Genomic DNA, 13,859 nt, shown 5'->3' with positions numbered 1-13,859 from the left:
ACACTGCTTTTTCTGCTAATTCATTTGAACGTGGATAATTAGGACTACGAAAGATTAAAGTAAAGTTCCAATTTCTGCTAAACTTTCTAAATTTTTCACTATTATATGGTCCGTTGTCAGCTACAAGAAAATGAGGTGATCCAAATCGTGCAAAAACTATCTTAATTTAAGCAATTACTGAATCAGCACTTTTGTCTTTAATGGGTAATACCTCTAACCAGCTAGAATATGAGTCAAATAAAACTACGTAATTTTTTCCAGCATATGTGAAAATGTCGAACCCAACCCTCTCCCATGGCCTTTTAGGTAGTGGATATGATAATAGAGTTTGTTTTGGGTTTTTTTAGCAAATTTTTCAGAACTCTTAGGTACATGCCCTTATATATGATTTAATATCCATCACCATACCAGGCCAATAATAAATTTGACGTGCTAGTACTTTTGTTTTTTCTATGCCTAAATGTCCCTCATGAAGTTATCCTAGAATTTCTTTTTTTAATGAAAAAGGAACAACTAATTTATTGTCTAGAAAAAGAAGATCATTAGTTATAAATAGATTCTCCTTTAGTTTGACAAAGTGTCTGACATTTTCTGGAATTTTGTATTTTTGCTCTGGTCAGCCACTGATGATAAAGTCAAAAACAACTTGTAGTTGGGGGTCTGCTATTGTCTCTTGTCGAAACTGATTTTTTCGTTCCTCAGATAGCGGAAAATCATTGACAATTGAATGAACGGCAAACTCTATCTCCGTATCAACAGATCTTTTGTTGTTTTTTAGAAATGCCCTTGATAGTGTGTCAGATATGTACATGCTTTTTCCTGGTTTGTACGACACAACTAAATCATAATCTAATAATTTTAATCTTGTTCTCAGGATTCTTGGTGAAATCTTTGTAAATCTGTAAATCTTTTTTAAAAATTAATTCCAGTGGTTTGTGATCACTGTGGACTTTTACACCAGCTCCATGGACAAAGTAGTGAAACCTCTTTACAGCAAATAAAATAGCTAGAGTTTCTTTTTCTATTTGAGCATACTGCTGCTCAGTTTTTGTAAGGCTCCTTGGTGCTCCTTTTGTAAGGCTCTTAAATATATTCTTACCACCTTTGTAACTTCTTTATAGTAACCATAGTGATGTTTCCATCTTTGTCAAGTAAAATACTTTCCACGTTTTTATAGCTGTTCCAGTAATTTTCTTTTTTGCTTTTGTGTAGATTAAAGCTATCGTTTTTTTTTGCAGTTCTTCTATTTATGTACATATATTAGCGTAACATCATTGTTTAATATTAAAATAATACCCAGGTATTTGTAAAAGGCCTCTCGTATGTTTAGTGCTTTATTTGTAATATTATAATGTTTGTCCACATTTGGCCCAATAAGACATGAGAGTGTTTAGATATTAACGTTGCAATACATATCAACTAGTGGAGGATGACGTTGAGAAATAGAGTTGTAAATAAATCATGTACTAGAAATTACTCCAAGTACCAATTCTTAAAGCTTATTATGGAAGGGAAGATAGAAGGAAAATGGGGCATCGGAAGAAAGAAATACTCATGGCTTAAAAACATAAGGGGTTGGACAAACCTCGATGTCCATGCACTCTTTAGAGCCACACAAGACCGAGAGGAGTATGCCAGAATTGTCGCCAACATCCACTAATTGGATAGGGTACCATATGAAGAAGAAGTAACTACAGTATTGTGCGAATTCATGGAACCATTGTGACATTTTTCATTGTTCACAGTTGGTAACACTGTCCACACATTTACAATTGACCAAGCATTGAAAACATAACCTTACTTTTCTCTGCCTTTTATTTGAGGGTGTTTTAGGACATTTCCCACTAAGGTTGTATTGTTTTATACTATTTTGTGTTGTTTTCGGTAATTAGTGAGTTTGTTTTATTTAATTTCATCATGGATCACGCCTAGGAAGCGTGAAAAGATTATCACGTTAAGTGAACACACTTCTATGTCACAAAGAGAAATCGCAAAAACGTGTGGAGTGAGTCAGGGAATAGTAAGCAAGATTTTGAAGCGTAAACGAGAAAAGGGATCAATGGACGTGAAAAAGGTTAGGAAAATGCAAAAAAAAGAGAAAAACAACACCAACAAATGAAAGATTTTTACATCGAAAGAGCAAATTGGAACCAACAAGATCTAGCAGCATCAGTGTAGTGATTCATGGCTCAACTGTTCGGAAAAAAATTTTGGATAATGGAAGAAGGACAATGCGTCCACAGAAAAAACAGCTTCTAACTGAAAGAATGAAGAAATAAGGGCTATTGTGGGCCAAAAAATACTCTTGGACTGTAGATGACTGGAGAAATGTCCTATTTACAGATGAACTTCATTTTAGAGCTCAAAGACAGCGGCCGAAATTCGTCAGAATGTCTGAAAATAAAAACTTTACACCATCTCATACTGATCAAACCGTAAAACATCCAGCGAAAAAAATGTTTTGGGGATATTTTTCATACATGGGGGTTGGATCTTTCGTACCAATCGAAGGCATGATGAATAGCCAAAAATACAAATCCATGTTGGAAGAGCATTTGGATACAGAACTCCAAAAATGTCAGCCCCCAGGAGGAGCAGTAGATGTATAGCGTTCCTTTCAGAGCGGAAGTGACGTCACACGTCGATCGTCAAGCGTACGTATCCTCATGTGTCAAGGCCACGCCCCCCTCGTGACGAAGGAACGTGCCTAGTGTCTCGAGGCCACGCCCCTCGACCAATGGTGACGTAAGGACGTACCTCGTGTCTCTAGGCCACGCCCCTCGGCCAATGGTGGCATAGGAACGTCCCCCTATGTCTTGCTGACCAATGGTGGACGTCCTCGTAACGTCGGAACGTGTCGTCGACCAATGGCAGCATAGCAGCGTCAGTGGTGGAAATAGCAGGCCAATGGTGGCATAGGAACGTCCCCCTATGTCTTGCTGACCAATGGTAGACGTCCTCGTGACGTCGGAACGTGTCGTCGACCAATAGCAGCGTCAGAGGTGGGAATAGCAACACCCCCAGCGACCAATGATAGCTTAGAATTTGAATAAACAACATAGAAATGGCGGTATAGCGATGAGGGACGAATGGTGACATAGTAACGCCCTCCTCGTGACGTTAGAACGTTTTCCTCGACCAATGATGCCACAGAAACGTGTCCTCGACCAATGGTGGGCATCCTCGTGACGTTGGAGGCCAATGGTGTGCATCAACGTCCAATGAGAAAGACGGGCATCGATTAATGGTGGAGTCGTATCACAATATTAACGAAAAGACGCCCCCAGTTCCCCATCCCCCCGAAAAGACGCCACCAGTCCCCCATTACCCCCGAAAAGACACCCCCCCCAATAATAACGAAGCTACACGTCAACGTAACCAATGAGAACGATGTTCAATCGCTAGTCGGTGACTGCGTTCTATGAATTGACAAAAAGAAGAAGACGAATGACAGACAAAGAGAGCAATTTTTCCTTGTATTTTTTTTTTAATTAAAACCTACAACCATTAGCGTAAAACTTCTAAATTTTTTTAATTTATATTTTACGAGTTACCTCGTATATATTTTATCGATTACCATAATAAAAAAAATTCGTTTATTTTTCAATTTAAACTTTACATGATCAGTTGAAATCTTTATAAAATAGATCTTGCTACTGAGAATAATGACATCATCGGATACGCCGGCTATTAAAAATTTCTCACGCGATCACGATATATAGCCGGAAGCACGTGCACATTCCAATTCTATTATTTAATGTGAGATAAAATATATTCGCATGGAGGCAGGAAACATGTGCACATATCGTTCTATTTTATAATTAAGCCCGGCATGTGATGCATAAATGAATAGTCTTACGAAATATTGCGCAACATAGTTTTAGCGTGGGAGAGGCAGTTAGATAAAGAGCAGATGCTCTACATATCATCAGTTCAATTCTGATCATCCTTCAGACAAGTTGTGTGTTTTGTGCAGCGTCACCAGTTATACAAAGTACCGTTCGGAGAAGTTCTGTGTTTGTGAAGTGCCGGCAATTATATATACAAAAGTAAGTTTTATAATACTTAACCTTTTTTATCTCATTTAGAATTCATCATTATCTTTACTAATTTCCAATTCTTAATAATTTTTCTGATTTAAACATTTTATTGAAATTACTTGGTTATATTCTCTGTTCTAAAAAAAAATGTTTGTAAATAGTGCGGTATTTGTAATTTTTTGTTTCTATGAAAGTTTTGCAAAATAGTATTGCTATTTAAAACTATTTCATTGTTAAATTAAAAAAATATACATATTATAATAGATAGAATTTTTGTAAAATAATATTGCTAGTCAAAGATATTTCACTGATAAATTAAGAAAATGCTAGTTAAAGATATTTCACTGTTAAATTAAGAAAATACATATTGTTGCAGATGGACCTAAAAAAGATTAATGCATCCTCTCTGCTTACAGAGAAGAAAATCAAGACAATTAGAAAGCTGAACAGCCTACCCGTAGGAGTACCCCAGAAGATAATTGCGGCAAGAGAAGTCGATACGAAATTTGGGGAATCCATCCTTCTTGAATTAGAAAAGGAGGTGACGTTCTTGCCGCAAAGGGTGGTTGAACTCTACAGGCCGCATTTGGAACATTTCAGCGAGGGAAAGTACAGCTTGGTGTTCCGAGGAAACGTTGCCACTGGAAAGGTGCAGCCAGCCGCTTCGTTTGAAATAATAGAAAATTAAAGGATTAAAAAAAATATTGGTGAGTTTTTCATTTATTGATTTATTGCTTTTTACTTAATCATGAGTAACATTGGTGATCTTAGTAGTGACATTGTACAACATTTAATTAAAGTGCGTGATGTTTTGTTTCGAAATTATACACCGCGAGAAGCGAATATTTAGTTAAATCACATTAAAAGGCATTTGGCTTTGTTTACTAAAGCGATTCGGTGTGGGGACTTGGAATTAGCTAAATTACGGCAACTACAGACAAACGCGGGGCATTTAAAGACAATTAAATTGGAAATTCAAAATTTCGGTCTTCGCGTGGGTGGTGGAATTACTAAACATCGTCGGGTTAAATGGGAAGATGTAAATTCCGCATTCAAGAGTAGAATCAGAACAGGTATAATTATTAATCTAGGACACAAAGATTTAATGCAATTTTTCGGGGATTGTTTTAAGTTATTTAGAATTCGAATTAAATTAATGTCTAAGCTATCGGAATTTGAAGAAACAGGATCAGGGTGGGCTTTGAAAAAAATAGTTTCTTTAGAAGTCAATATAAATATTTATAATTATTAATTAAAATTTTGGAGTATAGTTTCAGCGATTTATCCAGCTAAATGCAGTTCAGATCGAACATCTTCATATCCACATTATGCGACTGTCTTAAATATCGATGGGCTAGAGACACCTATGACTATAAAGGGTATTTCAAAATTTGAAAAGTTAAATAATATTTATGTAAACGTGTACGGGTTAGAAATGAATGTTGCTGAAGAGAGAACATTTTACGTAACAACGCCGGTAAGGCTATGCAAAACCAAATTAACTAAACATGTAAATTTATTGTTTTTACAAGATAAATATTTTAAAAAATTGAATGACTACGAAGCACCTATGGCTCACGATGAATCTGTAGAAATTAAGTATCATTATTGCATGATTAAAGATATGTCTCGACTTATGTCCAGGCAGTTAAGTAAGAACCGTAATAAAAAATTTTTATGTGATAGGTGTTTGAATTATTTTAGTAGTTTTGACAGATTAAATGATCATGCAAAATACTGTGAGAAAATTAATGAATGTAAAGTTTCTTTTCCATCATATCAGAATGTTGAATTTAAAAATCATATTTATAAACAAACAACTCCTTTTGTAGTCTATGCCGATTTTGAGTCAATGTTGCACAAAGTTAAAAACAGCCCATTAAAATGCAAAACAATTAAGTATCAGCAGCATAAAGCCTTTAGTGCAGGTTATTACCCTCACTGAGATTTTTAAATTCATCATTGGACAACTTGGCTGCCACATTGCAACCTGAGGATTTAAGATATTTAGCTAGCGAATTTCCAAATACCACTCTCGAACAAATGGAATTATTAAAACGAAAAGGCATATTCCCATACGAATATATTGATTCTTTCAATAAATTGAATGAAACGCAACTACCATCAATTGATAAATTTTACAGCTCATTATCGGGTGAACACATCTCCAAAAATATGTATCATCATGCTCAGAATGTTTGGCAGTCATTCGGTATTAAAAATATTTTGGAATATAGTATGTTGTACATGAAAACTGATATTATGTTACTGACTTGCATTTTTGAAAATTTTCGACAAAAATGTCAAAGTACATACGGTCTTGATCCTGCATGGTACTATACCATGCCTGGATTTTCTTGGGATGCAATGCTTAAATATACTAGATGTAAACTTAAACTACTGAATGATATCGATAAAATCATGTTTATTGAGAAAGCTATCCGAGGTGGTATAAGTCAAGTAAGTAATCGGTATTCTGAGGAAAATAACAAATACATGCATAATTATGATCCATCAAAGCTTAGTAAATATTTGCTATATTTAGATGTCAACAATTTGTATGGTTGGGCAATGTCTCAATTCTTACCATATGGGGGTTTCGAGTGGGTCGATACCAATATTGATGTCTTGTCTATTTCTGATGATTGAGATACAGGATACATACTACAAGTGGATTTGGAATACCCAGAACACTTGCATGACTTACATCGAGATTTACCGTTTTGTTGCGAACATCGTGTGCCACCAAGAAGTAAGCTTCCAAAACTTATGACCACCTTGTACCATAAAAAAGAGTACACTTTGCACTATCGCAATCTAAAACACGCTCTGAATGCAGGACTCAAACTAACAAAAATCCATAAAGTGTTGAAATTCAAACAGAGCGCTTGGCTTAAGCCATATATCGATCTTAATACAAAATTGCGAACTGCAGCAACTACAGCATTTGAAAAAGACTTGTACAAGTTAGCCAACAACGCCATATTTGGTAAAACGATGGAAAACATTAGGAAACATCGCATCGTAAAACTTGTATCAAAATGGGATGGAAGATATGGAGCGAAAAATTTGATTGCTAGTCCACGATTTCATAATAGAACTGTGTTTAATGAAAATTTATTGGCAATCGAACTTAACAAAACAGCTCATTTTCAACAAACCATTGTACATCGGCATGTCAATTTTAGATATATCCAAAGTGTGTATGTACGATTTTCATTATAACTTTATGCTGCCATATATGGGAGTTGAAAATTGTAAGCTAATGTATGGGGACACTGACAGTTTTATCTATGAATTAAAATGTAATGACGTTTACAGAGAGGTTATTAAAGCAAATTTATCTAAATTCGATACATCAGACTATTCTGAGAATAATATTTATGGAATACCTCAAGTCAACAAAAAAGTTCTCGGAATGATGAAAGATGAGGCAAACGATCGCATTATGACTCATTTTGTCGGACTTAGATCTAAAATGTATTCGTTTAAGATTAGTACGACGGATGAGGATCGAAATGTATTGTGGGATAAATACAAGAATAATATGGATGATGCAAATATTGAAAGACTTGCAAATAATTTAGGTGTCACAAAAAAATCTAAGGGTGTAAAATATTCAACGGTAAAAAATGACATTACTTTCGATGATTATGTTAAGTGTTTAAACGAATTTACAACTAAAAGTGTTTCCCAATCAACGTTTCGTTCCTACGCCCATGATCTTTTTACAATAACACAAGAAAAAATTGCATTAAGTCCGTATGACGATAAACGTTACTTGCAACAAAATTCTCATGACACTTTACCTTGGGGTCATTATAAAACCACAATGATTGAGTAAAAACAAAAATTAATAAATGAAAACATAACCAATTTTTTTTTATAGCTTTATCAATCTCCACAGGAAAATGGACCGGCTATTTTTTAAATGAATATGTAGATCGATAATTGTAATTTTGTTAAAAATCAATTTGTAATCATAAGTAGAAAATAAAAACTTTAAAAAATTTACATTGTTTTCCTGTAATTTTAAGTCTCAGCTTATATTTTACAGCGTTGTGAGACATTCAACGTGAAAATAAAAAAGACATGTTTGCATAAATAGCATTTATTTTGATTATTACATAAAATCATTTACAACTTTAATTTTATAATAATATAAATATTCTCTTAAAGCATGACTTAACAAAGTATCTGTGGAAATTTCGCAAAACGCAGTTAAAGCTTCAAGTGGTCCATATAAACTGCTTCTGCTGCAAAAGTTTAATTTTATCAAATCGATAATATTTCTATAATAAGCATGAAAGTTTAAATTATCCAATAACGATACACGATGACACACCAGACTGCTGTTTACTTCTAGGATTTGGTTGATATCACTTTCATCTAGATAGTATTCCAGACCATGCTTTTCAATAACAAGGAACTTGGTTGAATCATACACTATTTGTTTAATTTTACAATAGTCTCCACACTGAAACTCGATAGGATTGTAATCATCTTGAGAGGTGCTGTTAAAGAAATCGCTAATCTTCTGCTTAAAAACTCCGATTATATCATCCCACTCGAACGTGCTTAAACTAATTCTGGCATTCTTGTTGTGCTGACACAAAATAATGGCTGGTGAGAAATGACGAGCTGGAGAAAGGCCAACTTTGATTATACAGTTGTCAAGCGGAAAGGATGCTTCTAGTAAATAATATGGTTCATTGTTGGCTGCTTCTTCGAATCTCGCCAAAACTCTATCTAATTCAGCATCATAATCGATATCATCTGATGATGAATCAGCAGCTACAACCATATTGTCTGATGAACTATAACCACTATCTTGAGAACTCATATTGATGAACTGGCAGGAACAACTGGGCATGAGCTTGCAGCATTTATGAAATTTATACTTTTTGTCACCCCCCACTCATTTAGTGTATATCTACGTGGTGTATGTAAAAGTAGATCCTAAATGATATCTTTAACGTTAATCCAACTATTATGGCTACTATCGAATCCCAACCATTGAACATACATCTTATTCCACGTCTGCGCAGTACTTTCTCTACTAAATATATGTCTTTATTTTTTGTTTTCTGTAATTCTTCTTCGTAGAATGCTCCTTTGATATGCGCTCCAGTCATATCTTCAATCAAGTATGTTGTGGGATTCGTTATTTTAATTTCAGTAATTTTAAATAGTTCTGTTGTCCAATTCGGTTTATATCCCTTATCGAAAATGTGTTTATTTTTACTAATGCGAACCACGTCACCAACTTTCAATTTTCTTGGGCCAGCAATTTTCAAGTGAGTATAATATTTTCGTAAAATTTCCTTTTCGTTAGATTTATTAACATCAATAGGTCTAAGTCGAATTTTGCTGTGTTTCGTGTTATTGTACTCTTTAGTAATTTGAGGCAAGATATCAATCCATTTGTAAGTTCCATTAAGACTGAAATATTTGTAAAGTTTTTCCTTCAATGTTCGAATAACTCGTTCACATATGGCTGCTTTTTTAACACTAAAGGTATTATAGTGATTAATACTATGTTTTTTCATGAGATTTTGAAACTTGGAATTGAAAAATTCTGTGCCTTGGTCTGTTTGTAAATTTTTCGGACATCGTCGAGTATGAGCGAGAATATCCGAAAATGTTCGAGTAATTTCCTCCCCTGTTTTCGTCTTTAATGGACGAGTCCACACAAACTTTGAAAAACAATCAATTACAACGAGAATGAGCTTGTAAGATTTATTTTGACTGGCATAAGGTCTCATCTCAGCAAGGTCCATTTGCCACAAATCATCTAATCCTTTAATGATTGTTCGTCGACGAGGATAATTTTTTCGTGCAGGCTTGTGCAGCTCGTTAACTAGTTGTATCTTCTCCTCGGTAAATGCCATGTCTAGCTTCCAACGATTCGATTCTTTGAACTAACGCTAATTCGTTGTTCCGTTAGCTTTATAATGTACGAGTTAATCTTCCATTACATTAAGACGCTCATCTAAATCATGTGAATTAAGATCCGCTGTTTTAATCTTTTTTTCTATTTCCAACGTTTTCATCATAATTTGTGCATTTTGGTTGGCAGCATCTGTAATATTCTTCGTCATTTCTTGTTTAAATATATCAAGATCATTTTTAAATTCATGCATTTGTTTTAATAAATCAGATATTTTCGAAGCAGTCATTTTATTCTCATCAGACAACTCGTTAACTTTTTTACTTAAATTAACTTCTATTTTACTAATGCAGTTTGAGATTTTTTGTTCGAGTTGAGTATCTTTTTGAATTCTATTTTTTTGTATCAAATTAATCTCTTTTCTTAGAAAAGTTTTCGCACGAACAATGCTGTCATCTACATATTTCTTATTGGAAAGATGAATACCTGCTACAGGAGGATCTCGTGTAATGTCTTTATGTACTTCATGTATCTGGTTTTGTAAATCCAAAATGGATTGCTTTAAGCCTTCACGTAGCTTTTTAACAACTTGTTCATTAGAACGGTAATGATGACGACCAAACTTGTCAACACTCATGTTGGAAATGATGTTCCAATAATCCAAACATTAATATATAATATCTGCTTCACGTAATTCGTTGATAATGGCAACAATTTCGTTATTGTGGGATGTGTTTCCTGCTTCTTGGGAAGCAACCAGCAATTTGAGTCTGTCGCATAGTTCGTTTGGATCATCCCAATACGATTATCATTGTAGATCAAATGAGAATCATCGACGAGTCCTGACCCTTTGTAGCTAGATGGTGAAGATAACGATGTTCGAGGCGACGTTGATGATGATGAACGAGTCGCTTTTGCTAAACGAACAAGACCTTCGAAAGGTTGTCTCTTTAATGCAGTAGATCGAGTTTTCGGTGGCGATTTCTTTGTTGTTTCATCGGTAGGTTTAAATAGCGGTTTGATAATATGATGATATTTTTTCCCAGTTGCACCTTTAAGACGACCTTTGGAATCCAGATGAACTTCTGTACTATTTAATAAACTTTTATAGTGCTTTAAATCTGTATCATTATAATCTTCAGGGTTATCATAGAAAATTAGTTGGTATAGACCTGGCGTTCCCGGCACCCATCCTCCTTCCCCACTACCATCACTGATGACTTGTATACTACCTTTGTTTTTGTTAAAGTTTATTCGGCGTTTACCCAACATCCAGCCAATTTCATGATTGTAAATAGGTGCATAGTTTTTATCAATTTTATTATCTTTCATCCAAAATTCTTTTATATACTTATGGCTCATTGGAGGATATTGCTCAATATATTCATCAATAGCCTCTTTCGAAACATTATTAGGATCAAACATTTCATGTTCGTTAACTTGATCGATTGATACTACTACTACTACTAAGGATTTCCACAGTTTTCACTGTCTTCCTTCACTCAACCGTTTTCTCCAATTTTCCCTGTCATTCCAGTCTCCATCTCGCAGGGTTCTTTTCTCCATAGCCTCGTCGATTTCATCTCTGAATGACCTTCGGGGTCTTCCTCTCTTTCTTCTTCCAATCGGGCTCCATTCTGTAATTTTGTTTATCCAGCGTCCTCTGTCCGCTCTTCTGACGTGGCCGTACCAGGATAGTCTCTTCTCCTCTATATAGTCGATTATGTCTGATTGCACTCCCATTCTCCGCTTAATCTCTGCGTTTTCAATTCTGTCTCTTTTTGTAAGTCTACAGCTTCTCCTCAGGAACTCCATTTCTACTGCTCTTATTCTACCTCTATTTCTCTTGTTTATTGTCCAGTTTTCGGACCCATATGTCAGGATACTTCTTGTCAGGGTGTTATATATTCTCTTTTTTGTCTTTTTTGTCTCGATGAAGTATCGATTGATACTGCATCGGAAAATACATCGTCATCGCCGGCTTCTTTTTTTATCTCTTCCTCCGTTTTCACCTCTTCTTTTTTAACGTGTCTAAGCTTGTTATTAATAGCATAATGCAACGTTTTTGACGATTGCGCAATATCTGTTAGAGGTTTAGCTATGGGCTTAAAGAGTTTATTTAGCGACTCATCTTGTTCTGTTTTACCTAACTTTAATGCCAAATACTTTTTGCGAATGACACGAGCTAGTTCGGCAACTTTACGCATGCGCGCCGCTACCTCTTTGTCCGACATATTTTTATACAATGCGTGTTTTTCGATCATACCTACAGTTTTATAAACTTGTCGAAACCTTTACGATATCGTCCGTTAGAAATATCGAAATCTTTAACAATGACGAATGTACCGTATTTGTCCTTCCAACATTCGGAACAAAATTGTTTAAATTGCTCAAATGTCATATCAGGTGATACGTGGTCATCAAAGACGTGTTTCAAATTGAGCTCATCTTGCTTAAACAATACAATAAGATTCGCATTATCACGTAAAAGTTGTTTGCCTGATCGACTGTATGATTGACATAGGTATGCACAATCAATGTCTTTATGTCTACCCATACAGTAATATTCACGTATTGTTTGTTGTGGATCTGTTGATACGTCATCAAATATGAATATTGAGTTTGGTTTAGCTTTACTTGGGCTTATAACATCATCATTATCTTTAAATGGAAAATAACCTACTTCTTTCACAGACTCCAACACTTCCTTCAAAAATTGATAATTGGGCTGAAACAACGACTTTGAATAAACGTAAACATTTTTGAATTTAGCGCCATTCAGGTCAAAAAGTAATGCCAATATAACATTAGTTTTTCCACATCCGCTTGGACCACATATGATAGCACGAAATGAATGTGGTAGCAATGCACCATGTTTGCTGGTTCTTGTCACGTTGTCGACAAAATCCAAGTTTTCCACTGCTAGTGTCTTATCTTGTTGAATGACCTTCATCTTGTGATTGAGATGTATTTTGTACACATGGTTATATAAAGACATTTTGCAAAAAGCTATTCATTTCAATGTTGGTCGTTCAAGGTGAAGGAGTGTTGAATTCTCTGATCAATAGTCTACCGTTTGAATTGCATGCTCCTGGTTACCAATATCTAGGACCTGGAACTAAATTACAGAAACGTCTAGCTCGTGGAGATCCGGGGATAAATCCGTTAGATCGAGCTGCGAGAGATCACGATCTCGCATATTCCCAAAGTAATTCATTGAAAGATCGACATAAAGCAGATTGGGTGTTGGAAAATAAAGCGTGGGAACGAGTTAAAGCAAAAGACGCATCTTTGGGTGAAAAAACCGCTGCCTGGTTAACTACTACAGCAATGAAAGCTAAACGAAAACTGGGTATGGGTATGAAACGTGGTAAAGGTGTTGGTTCATTTAAGCGACATGTGTTACAGCCAATTATCAAAACATTGAAACGTGCTCCTCCGTCACCAAATCTGCGTAAATCCGCTCTACTTGCACTTGCAGCAGCTAGAACAGCCGTTAAGAATGTAGGTGGGAAGAAAAATGTACGTGTTCCAAGAATTATTCCATTTGAACCCAAATCTGGTAGGATTTTACCTTTAATCCCAATCTTTGCAGGCCTATCAGCTCTCGGAAGCCTCGCTGGGAGCGCAAACGCGATAGCGAAAACTGTTATCGATTCAAAGAATGCTCAAAAGAAACTAGAAGAAGATAAACGTCACAACAATGCAATGGAACATCTAGGCAAAGGATTATACCTGCGAAAAAACGCTAAAGGTGGCTTTGGATTATATTTAAAAAAGGCAAAAAACTTCCGCTGAAGCTACCTAATAGACCTTTAACCAATGTGGATTTAAATAGATTTGTTAAACTACTTAAAATTTCAAATTTCCGCGGCGTGTTCATGCGAGATAATTTACCACGTAGCCCTCGTAAACATGAATGTGCTATT

This window comes from Diabrotica undecimpunctata, chromosome 3 (assembly GCF_040954645.1).
Source record: "Diabrotica undecimpunctata isolate CICGRU chromosome 3, icDiaUnde3, whole genome shotgun sequence".
Taxonomy (NCBI): domain Eukaryota; kingdom Metazoa; phylum Arthropoda; class Insecta; order Coleoptera; family Chrysomelidae; genus Diabrotica; species Diabrotica undecimpunctata.
Note: the sequence above shows the minus strand (reverse complement) of the source record.